The sequence below is a fragment of the Suricata suricatta genome, chromosome 1 (genome assembly GCF_006229205.1).
Source record: "Suricata suricatta isolate VVHF042 chromosome 1, meerkat_22Aug2017_6uvM2_HiC, whole genome shotgun sequence".
NCBI lineage: Eukaryota > Metazoa > Chordata > Mammalia > Carnivora > Herpestidae > Suricata > Suricata suricatta.
In genome coordinates, this window is record NC_043700.1 from 190,549,564 (window position 1) to 190,561,886 (window position 12,323).

Below are 12,323 nucleotides of genomic sequence, written 5' to 3' on the forward strand. Positions count from 1 at the left end.
TCTCTCTCTCTCTCTGACCCTCCCCTGCTTGCGCTGTTTCTCTCTCTCAAAAATAAAGAACATAAAAAATTTAAAAAATAAAAATAAAAGAGATACAAATATTCATTTCCTAGGTTCCTCAAATTCGGAAGGAATCAGATGGGCATCCTAAATAGCTTACAGTGCAGAATGAGGGAAACCAACAGAGAGTTACAGCCACTGTGTCCTGAGACAGAGACAAGCACGGGTTGTTGCAGAGGCGATGCCACACCGGAGACCGAACCTCCAGCTGGTCAAGGCCTGCTAGGAAGCCATGCCAGGCCCCCCCTCCCGTCTGTGTCCTGCGCCGCGGAATTTCCCTGAACAGAAGCCTGCCTGTGCTGCCACCTTGTGGCCACATTGGGAACTGCTCCAAAAGGGAGCTTGGGTCATGCCACTGCTCTTGGGATCCAACTCGGGTAGCTCCTGGATGTCTTCCTCACCTCAGTGCAAGTCCCCTCCACACGGAGAGGAAGCTGCTTGTCTGGGGAGACTCCTGGGTCAGCCCGCAGAACACACTTTTGGCAAAGGTCACGGGTGGCCCAGGCAGGGATGCAGGAAAAGGAAGCCATATCCTGCATGGCACCCCAGCAAAGATGGGTGACATTTGTGACATTTAAGATGTGTCAGGAGAAGGACTTGCAGACGGTCCGACAGCGTGTGTGCCATGAGTGCGATGCTCATAATAGCCAAGTGCCTGTGGGTGCCAGGGTGCCAGGCTCTGGGCAGATGTCTTTCTGCAGCACACGAGATGGCGGGTGATGAGGAGATGGAGCCCATTCAGGTCAGGTGACTTGCTCAAGGTCACAAAGCCAGAAAAAGGCAGAGCTTTTGTATAGTTTTCTCAACTACCCTCAACTTTGATGTGACGGTCAGAAGTGCGGCCGGGACCTACACCCGTGTGAGTGGCCACCAGCTGCCTTGTTGTTGTTGTTATTGTATTATTATTTTATTATTGTGCCTCAGCAGGGACATGGATTTTCATCCTTTTATCCCACTCAAATTAGCCAATTAAAAAAAAATGGTAATAATGGGCGTAGTAGACAGAACTCTAAAGATGAGCCCCCAGGTCCCCACATTCTGGAGATCCGATCCAACACGATTCTCAATGCTTCTCTGAAGGCACTTGGCAGGTGTAACGGAAGCCCCAGGCCCGTCGGCCTTAGCGGAGTGTCCGGTGGGCGTGGCTTTGGCGAGCCCTTCACAAGCGGAGGGGCTGCCCCAGCAGGCAACCTCACACGGCTTCAGAGCTTGGGGGCGGGCCGACGGCCACTGCTGCTGCGGCGACGACGGAGCGGATGTGTGAGGGACAAGGCGAGGGGATGGCCCCGAGGAGCAGAGGGAGGCCCGCAGCTGCTGCCCAGCAAGGACGTGAGGACCTCAGACCTCCTGTTGCCAGGAGCCGACTCCACCAGCAGACCGAGGAGCCCCCAGGAGCCCAGCCTGCCGGCACCGGGGATGGAGAGCCCAGCCCGGTGCACTGAGCCACGGCACAAGCCCATGAGGCGACCGTTTTTGTCTGGGCTTCCTTTGATTATGTATTTTTTTATGTTTATTTAGTTTTGAGAGAGAGAGTGTGAGAGCAGGGGAGGGGCAGAGAGAGAGAGAGAAGGAGACACAGAATCGGAAGCAAGCTCCAGGCTCTGAGCTGTCAGCACAGAGACCAACGCGGGGCTTGAACCCACGAACCACGAGATCATGACCTGAGCCGAAGCCGGACGCTTAACCGACTGAGCCCCCCAGGCGCCCCATCTTTGATCACGTTTTGGATCTCAGCACACAGAATGGATTAATCAGACACCTTGTTCCCCTCTTCATCATCGTGGCTCATTCTTGGCCCACTTTTGAGTGTTCCTTTGTTTTGGTGGCTGAACGCTCCACCCAGAGGAAACCGGGTTCCCAGGCCGAGAGGCTTGCCTGGATGAGGTCCCTGACCTCCGGCAGCAGATTTCACACCGCTCCTCCCTAGCACACCGGCTCTGAGCAGGAGGGATGTGCTTGGTAAGAACACGCCACGAGAAGGGGCCACAGACGTTCAAGTTGAAAGAACTTTGCGCCTGAAGAGCCCCACCATTTGCCTGGGGAACAAGTGAAGGCGCCCTCAACTCCAGCACTTCCCGAGGACATTGTGAGGACACCTGTGGTTTTTGGACCACGTGAGGCTGGGTGGCCACGTGGGTGGTCTTCTCTTCCTGCCCAGACAGGGAGCCGGTGGTGTTGGCTTGCCCAAAGGACAGGGAAGGAGCGGGGAGGGGGAGGTGAGCCCCTCGAATCCTGGGGAGAGCTTCTTACAGAGCCCGTGGGGACGAGAGAGCATTTGAATCTAAGGCTGATTACGCTGTTCGCCAGGGGCCCAGGCGTTTCCAACCCTCCTGTGTGTTGGTCGAATCCATCATCAGCCAGAAAACTGGACCCTGAAAAGCGCCGCGGATGAGGACCGGCAGGAGGGACGGTTTCTCGTTAGAGAAATAAAGATGATCTTGGAGGCATGGGGAGGTGCGGAGCCTCGGGTGGCTCAGGCATCGGCCTTCCCCCTCCTTCCGCGGCTCCCTCCCCCGTCCCGGGTAGGAAGCTGAGTCCCTGTGCCCTTCGTCCCCCCGGACTTCGCTTGGGTTGATCACAAGCCCAGACCTGGAGCCATCTCGGGGGTGATGGCCGTGACCCTGTGGGACGGCAGCGAGCAGGGCCGAAGTGGCTCTCTCCCCTGAATGATGAGGCCCAGGACACTCGTGGCCTCGTGGGAAGCGCGGGGCTTGGCTGCACATGCCCCAGGATGACCTGCAGTGGTGACAGTGGCTGCACCTGCCGCCGATAACGGTGTCCAGGGGACGGTGTCACGCTGGCGCTGGACGGTGCGTGTGGCGCCCTCCCACCGGCAGTGCTGGAGAGCAGCGGGGCTCCCGGGAGCGGTGTCTGAGGCTGGGGTGCTCGAGAGCCTCCTGTCCCTTCCCCTGCCACTGGCAGCCCGGGCCGGCGGTCAGGACCCAGATTCCCAGGCCCTCCCAGATCAGTGAGCCAGCCTGCAGTAGCCAGACCCGGGGACACTAACTTCCCCACGTGCAAAAGTCCTGGGGTGCGCAGTGCGCGGCTCCCCTGGGGGCTCTGTGCGGCCAGACTCCCTCCCCTGCTGCTCGGCCCTCACTGAGGGCCACCGTCAGTCACAGCAGCGTCCTACAGCAGACCGTGGAGTGGGGGCGGGGGAAGGCCACACCGCAGCAATCCCTTAGGGATGTCTGTGCAGGGGGGCTGCAAGCTGGGAGGCTGGGTCAGCCTGCTCCTTCCCGCTGTTCGACTCTGGCCTCCCCCCTGCACCTCCCCTGGCCACCGCACTGTGGTTCCATCTCTTGTCCATCTTGTTTTCCAGGGGGCCTTACGCTTGGAGTGCAAGCTCCATGGGGCAGGACAGGGTCCCAGATCAGGCCACTGCTGCTCTGAGGGCCCAAGAGAGCCCCTGGCGCTCAGCGCAGGCCCCGCCCAGTGGACGCGTGGGGAAGGCCTCTGGGGAATCTGCTGGTGACGAGATCGGAGTGCTGTCCCTCTCTGTGGCTGGATCAGAGTGGTAGCTGCTTCACAGATGGACGGTTTTCCCTTGGGTGTGGAAACTCAGAGGCGTTCGCTTCTCCAGAGGGAGTTTCCAAAGCGGAAGACGTTGCTTTCAGAAACAAAGCCAGGGCCCTGAGGCAACAGAGGAGCTGGGGCTTGGCCAGGCTGGCCCCAGGGGCAGCCCATCCGAGCCCCCCAGGCCTCCCCGGCCTCCTAACGGGCTGCGGGCTGCGGCCCGTCTGCCCGCACCCACCGTGCTGCAAACAGCGTCTGAGGGGCCCCGCGTGGTGGTACGGCTGCCAGCGCCCAGCTCTGTTTCTGGAACAGGTGGCATCTGGGAACGAGGCAAACACACTTCAGTCCAGATCCTCTTTCTGAAAAATCGGCCTGTAAAAACACGCTCAATGCTTTAAAGTGGTTTGTAAGGCTGATTCCCTGCTGGCGGTGGAGGTGGCGGTGATGGGGGGGGGGAAGGAACGCGTATTCGCCTGTTCTCGGTTAGGACAGCAGCCCTCTGATTCCAGAACCTACTATGTGCCAGGGGCTCTTCTTCCGGGGGTCACATATCTTCACTCATTGAAGCCTGCAGCCACCGTGGTAGGTTTGCTTTGTAACTGTTTCGATTTTGTGTTTGTCTGTTTGAACTTCCTGGCAGATGTTGTGATTCGCTTCTTGGGACAGACTGGGCCCCACCCCACCCGCCTTAGCCTGTGACCCAGGCCTTTTATAGGATCCCATCCTTTGGCAAAAACTGATTGGTCCAAGGACAGGGCATGTGACCCAGGCAGGGCCAATCAGATCCTTCCCTGGACACGCTCTATGGAAGCTGGGGTAAGCCGGTCTCTCCCTGCCTGGGTCCCGCCGCAGGGAGATGGGTGTCTGGAGCCCTGTGGCCCTGCGCGCCACGCCCCAGAGGGAGCCTCGCTGCTGGCTGACCAGTAGAGACAAGCAGGGAGGGAGGTCCGAGGGCCTGAGTCCCTGTCCCAGCACCTACATCCTCTCTCCGGAAGCCCTTTCTTCCCTCCTGGGGCACATCAGCACCCATCTCTGCGTGAGAACCAAGGACGGATCAGTTCAGTTGCTAAAGTTGCTCTGAGTTGGTCTTCTGTCACTTACCACGGGCTGTTGTCACTCCAGTGCCTCTTGATGGTCTGGTCGCAGGCAGGGTTCCCTGTGACCCAGGGACAGGGGAGGGGGCTGCGCTGAGCCCAGGACCCGGGATCTTGCCCTCTGGACCTCACACTCCTTCCAGCACACATGGTTCTCGAGTAAGTACACTGTGCCTATTTCACCCTAACCTGGAAGAGAGGCCCAGGGCCCACGCGTAAGCCAGAGCTGAGTCTGTGTGCACGCACACGTGTGTGTGCACACGCGCATGTGTATGTGTGTGCACGTGCGTGCACGTGTATGTGTGTGCATGTGTGCACGCGCACGCACATGTTCTGGCTCCGGGAGCCCCCATCCCAGCATCACGTGGCTGTTCAAATACAATGCCCACCTGACCCCCGCTGTGATGTTTGCTGCCACCTGTCACCCCAGGGGCCTGTCCCCACGCTCTCCCGCTGACTCTCTTCCAGCCCACATGCGGGGAGCTGAGCAAGTCCTCGCTCTGTCCCACGCGGAGCCGGCCTGCCGCAGGGAGATTCTCCCGACCGCCCTGGACCGCGTCCGGGGCTCCGTCCCCACCGCCGGCAGAGTCCACGGTGGCTGCGTGAGGGGCCCCGGAAGGAGCCCGGACGCCGGCCTGGCCCCTCCCACTGGAAACCCACGGGGGAACGCTTCGGTTCCTACCAGCTTGTTAGGTAAGATCCGAGTGCGTGGTCCTAAAGATAGTGAAAGTTAAACGCATCTGGGATGAGAAGTTGCACCTGAAGGACTGGGAGCAGGAGCGCAAACACGTCTGGACGCTCTAACGGCCCCATTCGGCAGCGGCAGCCTTCCCGGATGGAGGGGCCCGCAGCGCACTCAGCCCCGACCAGGCCGGAGCCACTGACGCCTGCCAGGACGTGCGCGAGCCTTGGAAACACGGTGCCCCGGGAGAGAGCCCAGAGGCACCGGGCGGGCACCGTGTGCCTCCTGTGCGGGAAATGCCAGAACAGGCACATCCAGGGAGACCGAAGCTGAGTAGAGGGACCCGGCAAGGAGGGAGTGGGAGCGAGTGCTTCACGGGGACAGGGTTCCTGTTTGGAAAGTTCTGGAGAGCAGAGGGTAGTGACGGCTGGCCAGCACGGTGAATGTGCTTAACGCCACTGACTTGTACACCTAAAGATGGCTAAAGCGGCAAATTTTATGTCGTGTATATTCAACCGCAATTTAAAAAATGAATAATGTAAAAATACCCACCTGGGATGGATTTGGAAACATTTTGCTGGAAGCAGGAATGGGCGTGCTTAGGAAAACCCCGCAGATCGTCAGGGATGGAAGCCTCTTGGAGACTCTTGCTCGGGCACTCTTAATTCCTTCTACGTAGCAAGACAAGACCAACGAATTCCAATACTTCTCACAAAAACAAGATGGGGGGCGCTTGGGTGGCTCAGTCGGTGAAGCAGCTGACTTCAGCTCAGGTCATGATCTTGCCGTTCATGGGTTCGAGCCCCGCATCGGGCTCTATGCTGACCGCTCGGAGCCTGGAGCCTGCTTCCAATTCTGTGTCTCCCTCTCTCTCTGCCCCTTTCCAGCTCACATTCTGTGTCTCTTTCTCTCAAAAAGAAATAAACATTAAAAAAATTTTTTAAATAACCCAAGATGGATAAAATTTATGGCACATTTACGTTTTAAATCTACAATTAGCATGAAAGAAAAAAACACGCGGGTTCTGAACCTTGAACAGGTGTTATAAATTCACCTGGGTGCCCTCAAAATTTAGATGTTGAAATCTTACGCCCCAGGACCTCAGAACCTCACCTTGGGGCACCTGGGGCTCTGTCGGTCGAGTGTCCGACTTCATCTCAGGTCGGGATCTCACAGTTCGTGAGTTTGAGCCCCGCGTCAGGCTCACTGCTGTCGGCACAGAGCCCACTTTGGATCCACGGTCTCCCTCTCTCTGCCCCTCCCCTGATTGTGCTCTCTCAAAAATAAATAAACTTGAAAAAAACAAAATTTTTCCTCCTGCTGTGTCTGTGTTCAAATTTCCCTTCTCTCTCTCTCTCTTTTTTTTTTTTAGAATAAGTTTATTTATTTATTTTGAGAGAGAGGGAGAGAAAGAATCCCAAGCAGGCCCCACACTGTCAGAGCAGAGCCCTACATGGGGCTCAGTCTCGTGAACCCTGAGATCAAGACCTGAGCTGAAATCAAGAGTCAGACGCTTAGCCAACTGAACCAGCGGGGCGCCCCGAATTTCCCTCTTCTTTTAAGGACACCAGTCTTGTTGGGTGAGAGCCCACTCCACTCCAGTATGACCTCGTCTTAACTAACGGAACATCTGCAAGGACTTCATTCCCCAGGAGGTCACGTTGGCAGGCACTGGGGCTTAGGACTTGAGTGTAACTTTCCTGGGGACACCATTTAACCCACAACAATCTGCCCTCTGGGCCCCCTTCTTACATGCAAAGTACATTCACACTGTCTCTGTAGCCCCAAGCATCTGAATACCATCAAGTGGACTCAGATCTCTACTCCTTTCTGTGCCCGAGCTGGGGAGTGTCTGGTGGAGAGCAAGGAGAGCACAGAATCCTACACCGGTTCCAGGGGCCACCAGCTTCCGCGCAGAGTGGGGCCACCGCCACCGCCAGCGTTCACTCACGGCCTCTGTGCTCCCTGCTCTTGGGATCCTGCGGCGTGTCCATCAGAAGGAATCCCTGAGGCTGGCGGGAAGCCAAGACAGAAACTCCTGATCAGAGTAAAATGGAAAACTTGGCTTCTTCCATCAAGATGCTTATCACCCTGGCTTCTGATTATTTACCTAAAACAACCTGAGAAATGCACTAGATTGCATTTTGTAAAACAAAGTGAAACGCTTTCTGCCCACGTTTTGTTTCTTGTTGCAGAGACTCCATGTCCCTAGACAGACCTGAGAAGTGTTTTTCATTACAAGCCTGGGATTTGGACACAAACTGAGCAAAATCAACAAACAAAAACATCTGTAGGATCTGTAATGATGTCACCTCTCATGTCTGATCTTGGTAATTTGAACCTTCTCAGTCTTTTTTTTCCAGGTCAGTCTAACTAGGGTTTACAAGTTCTATCAGCCTTCTCAAAGGACCAGTTTTTTATTTTACAGTTTTTCTGTGTTGTTTTCTGTTTTCTATCTCACTGACTCCCACTCTGATTCTTTCTTTTCTGCTGCTTATTTTGGCTTTCCATTTGTTCAGTTTCCTAAAGTAGAGGGTGGAGTCAATAATTTACCTTCCCTTTGCCCTTAAATTTTTTTTTTCCTCAAACAGTTTTATTGAGATATGATTCACACATCAGGCAATTCACTCTTTTAAACTATATCCTTCTATGGGGTTTAGGATGTTCAGAGATGTGTACCACCATGACTATAATTAGTTTTAGAACATTTTCATCACCCCCACAAGAAACTCCACCCAACAGCTGTCGCCCCCAGCTCCCGCCATCCACTAAACTATTGATTTCCCTATCTGGGACATTTCATATAAATGGGACCATACAATATTCTGTCTTTTTAAGAAAATTTTTTAATGTTTATTATTTTTGAAAGAGAGAGAGAGACAGAGAGCAAGCAGGGGAGAGGCAGAGAGAGGAGACACAGAATTGGAAGCAGGCTCCAGGCTCTGAGCTGTCAGCACAGAGCCTGACCTGAGGCTCGAACTCACAGACCATGAGATCACGACCTGAGCTGAAGTCGGCCGCCGAACCGACTGAGCCCCCCAGGCACCCCTAATATTCCGTTTTTTGCGACTGGCTTCCTTCATTTGGCAGGATGTTTTAAAGATTCATCCATTTTGTAGCACGTATCGCTATTTCACTCTTTTTTATGGCTGAGAATATTCCATTATATTCTATCGTCTGGATCTAGCCCATGTGTTTTTCCATTTGCCGCTCAACGGACACTTGGGTTGTTTCCACATTTTGCTATTATGAATCAGGCTGCTATAAACGATCATGTGCATGTCTTCATGTGGGCACACTGGCACTTCTCCGGGCACTCCCCGGGGAGCGGAATTGCTGGGTCGCACAGGAACTCTGTTTTAGAGGGGAGGCACCACCTGACTGCTTTTCAGAGCAGCCGTGCCACTTACGTGCCCACAGGCAGTGCAAGGAGCTTCTGATTGCTCCACACCCTCGCCAACGCTCGCTCTTATCTGACATTTCGATTGTCGACGTTCTGGCGCTGCTCAGGGCCTGCCGCCAAGCACCCACGGGAAAGCGCTGTGTTCCCTTCAGAGCTCCTGGCATGTCTCTTCCTGCTGCTCCTTCCCTTACCTCTCTCCTGACGGCTGGTCTCGTGGAATCCCCCCTGCTCGCCCTCAAGGGTGGCCCCGAATCTCTTATCCTTTGCCATGCGCTGTGAATGCCAACACCAGGTTGATCAGGATGCACGCTTGACTTGAAAGGATACTGTCTTTGGGGAACAACTATGGGAATGGGCAGTTCAAGTGCAGGCTGCCATCCCTATGGTGGGAAGGGAGGAAGGAGACAGAGAAGGTTCTGGAAGGAAGAGCATGTGTGCACACGGGGCAGGTGTGGGGAAGCCAGTGAGGAGACAGGCCTGGAGGGGTGGGCGTGTGTTTCTGCCCCCACAGGACGTGCTCTCAGAAGGGGCAAGGGTCTAGGTGGAAGGGAGCGTGGCTTCCAGTGTCCCCTCTGCCACGGTGCAGACTCTTGACTCTCAGGACTCAGTTTCCCCATCTGTGAAACAGGGAGAGGAGAACCCGCCGAGACTTTACACAGTTGCTGTGGTTAATTCATTCAGTCATGCACCGAGCCACGCAGCGGGCCAGGAGGGTATCCGCCGCAGGGACGTGGCAGGCCAGGCGCTCAGTGCACAGTAAACAGCTGTCATTATTGGTTGACATTGCGTCTCTGAGTCAGGTGTGTGCCATGAACCAGGGCCTGGAGAGCTTTGGGACCAACATAAAGACCTTTGTCACCAGAGGTAGTGAGCTTGCTGTTGATGGAGGAAATCAGGCGGCTGTTGGCTGAGCTCACAATTACAATCCAAGGTGATCATGGCATGGAGTGAGCACATGGAGGAAAGGCTCCGAGAGTGAGGCAAAGTGACAGAGGGGTCAGCTGGGCGGGACTTTAGCTCTGCCCCCAAAGTAATGGGGATCACGAAAGCCACCTGGGCAGGCCTTCCAAGTCGTCAGGACGGCCCTGTGGGCTTGGCAGGACGACAGCGGCCACCGGCAGGGCCCCCTGGAGGGAGGCTGAGGGAAGAGGGCCCCTGCAGACTGCCGATGTCACCTGCCGCTGTTGCAGAGGGAAGGTGACCGGTCCGAGCCCTGTGCCACAGCCTGGCTGCTCCCAGAGGGGAGCACTGACCTGCGTGTTCCCTGGACTGCGGGGTCCCAGAAGGGGAATGGGGCCTTTTCAGTTCTGGGTCCCCACTCCCAGCGGAGGAAGGGCTGGGCACACATTAGGTGGTCGGAACCTCGGGACTCGCCTCGTTTAGTGACAGAACCAGAGCCGGAACCTCGTGATGGTCAGTTTCGTGTGGCTTCTGGGCGGGGCCCTGGGTGCGGGGCAGCGGGCCGGACGTCGTCTCTGGCTGTGCGTGTGCGGGGGGCTCCCGAACAGGTCAGCATTTCCAGCGGTGGACGGAACGAAGCAGGTCTGAGCTCCCCAGTGTGGGGGGCACCCCCAGTCCGCCTCCACGGAGGGGAACGGAGGGGCGGACTTACTCTCTGTGCCTCTTCCACCTTCTCCCGCCCCCAGAGCTCCCGGTTCTCGAAACTCGGACTCTACCCGAGGACCCTTCGGCCCTCCTGGGTCTCCGCCTTGCAGATGGAGGATCAGGGGGCTTCTCGGCCTCCATGACCTCGTGAGCGGATTCCTACACTAAAGCTCCTCTTAGGTGTGTAATCTCTGTATATCCCACTGGCTCTGTCCCTCTGGGGAACCCTGCCTGGTACTGGGCGGGGCCTCTGCCTCTGGGCGGGGCCTCCGCCTCTGGGCGGGGCATTCCCCCCAGCACTGGCTCTGAGCTGGTGGCTGGCAAGTCCGCGGCCTGCTTCCCCGGGCATCTCGCAGGGCCGGGCCTCTGCCCGGAATTCGGGGTGCAGGGATACTTTTTGAGCCAAGGATCGCCGGTCAGGCCGCCTGGTCCTCTGAGGCCGGCCCCTTGTGCCCTATCTGTGAAAGCGGTTCAGACGGAGGCTGATGGCACCTGGTTTTTACATGCCAGGATTCCTGCTGGCGACCTTCTCCCAATGTTGGCAGTGTCCCCGCCGCGTGCACAGAGATCCAGAGTGTGCAGATCCTCAGGGACGCCACCGGTAGAAAGTACAGTAGGGGACAGAGCTGTGAGTGGGTAGTTGGGACCTGCATTCTTGGTTGGCCCCTGTCCCTAACTCGCTGTGCGACCAGGAACAAGATCTATTTCTTTCCGGGCTCCGGTTTCCTGGGCTCTAACACACAGCCCTGGGCTCCATGGTGGCCGGGGCCGGTTTTGGCTCTTGACCACGCATGAGCTGCAGGCACAGTGGGACAGACCCTGCCCCTACGTCCCTCTGTCCTCCCAAACCTCCTCAGCCTCGCCAGCGCTGCGGGGACGGAACAGCCCATGCCACCCTCCGGATGTGTCCCTCCCTGGGGGAGAAGACTCCCAAATAACCTGGCCAGCCTCCCTCCCCCTGCTCAGAGGAAGAGAGCGGACGCAGGAGGTCGGCCAGCAGGGACCCCCCCTTCTTCTCTGGGCGCCCACACTGGGGAGGCCTGGGGCTCTGTGTCTGGAGACCCCGTGGCCCACAGAGGGAAGCCACATTCTCCCAAACCAACCTGCCCACCAATAAAGGGGATACTTGGGTTTCCCATCTGCCAAATGGCTTTCCTGATTCCCTGCCGTGTCCAGAACAGGCCCCTGCAATCCGGTAGTTCCTTTTCACCACCTGTAGGTGGCTCCCCGCTGCTGCCAGGAAGAAGCATCCTAGGAAGGCTGGGCCCCGGGTACCCTGGCCTCAGACCTCAATCCACCCCTCCCTCAGCCCCCCAGGCCCCATCAGCACACTAAGCATCTTGCAGACCCTCTGTTCTCTAGAGTCTCAGCCTGCAGCATTCCTTCCTCTCCTCCTGAGTCCCTTTACCTGGCTAATAGCTGTCTTTTTGACAACATGGCTGTCACCTCCACCAGGAAGCATTCCTGGATTCCCCAAGCTGTTTCAGCCATCTTCTTCGTGCCTTCCTCCATCAGGGCCCTGGCCACACGGAGCAGTCTTAGCTCTTGTCTGGGCCGAGGATGAGGGCTGAGCTTGATTCCTCTCAGGGATGCTGAACAGGACAGAGTGACCAGAGCTACGGACCCTGGGAGGTCTGCGGGGACTGTTTTCCGCTCCGTCCTTCCCCCATCCCAGTCCCCTCCCCGTCCCTCCCTGCCTTGCTGGTTCCCTCACCCTCCTCCACCGTGTGGATTCCCTCAAACGCTGGGATAGTGATACCGCCACAAAGAGGCTCCTTCCGGGCCCCCCTCTCCGAGCCCAGCCTTCTCTCTGGGCCGCCCCGGCTTCACTTCCCCGCCTTGGCCTTGATTTACTAGACACGTCGGGCTCGTTGGCCGGGTGCCTGGCCCTGTCTGGAAGGAAGTGTTTGCTTCAAGGTGATAAACAGGGCTCACAGGGTCTGGGCCTGAGCCAGCGCTCCGC

General features: G+C 57.1%; 1 long non-coding RNA gene across 1 annotated transcript; it reads right to left on the minus strand.

Annotated features, from left to right (window-relative positions):
• Window positions 1-8,419: 8,419 nt before the first annotated feature.
• Window positions 8,420-12,317, minus strand: LOC115299565. Its single transcript, XR_003912241.1, has 2 exons — window positions 12,075-12,317; window positions 8,420-11,952 (listed from the first exon to the last, which is right to left on the minus strand). It is a non-coding gene; the product is annotated as an uncharacterized LOC115299565 (long non-coding RNA).
• Window positions 12,318-12,323: the final 6 nt, after the last annotated feature.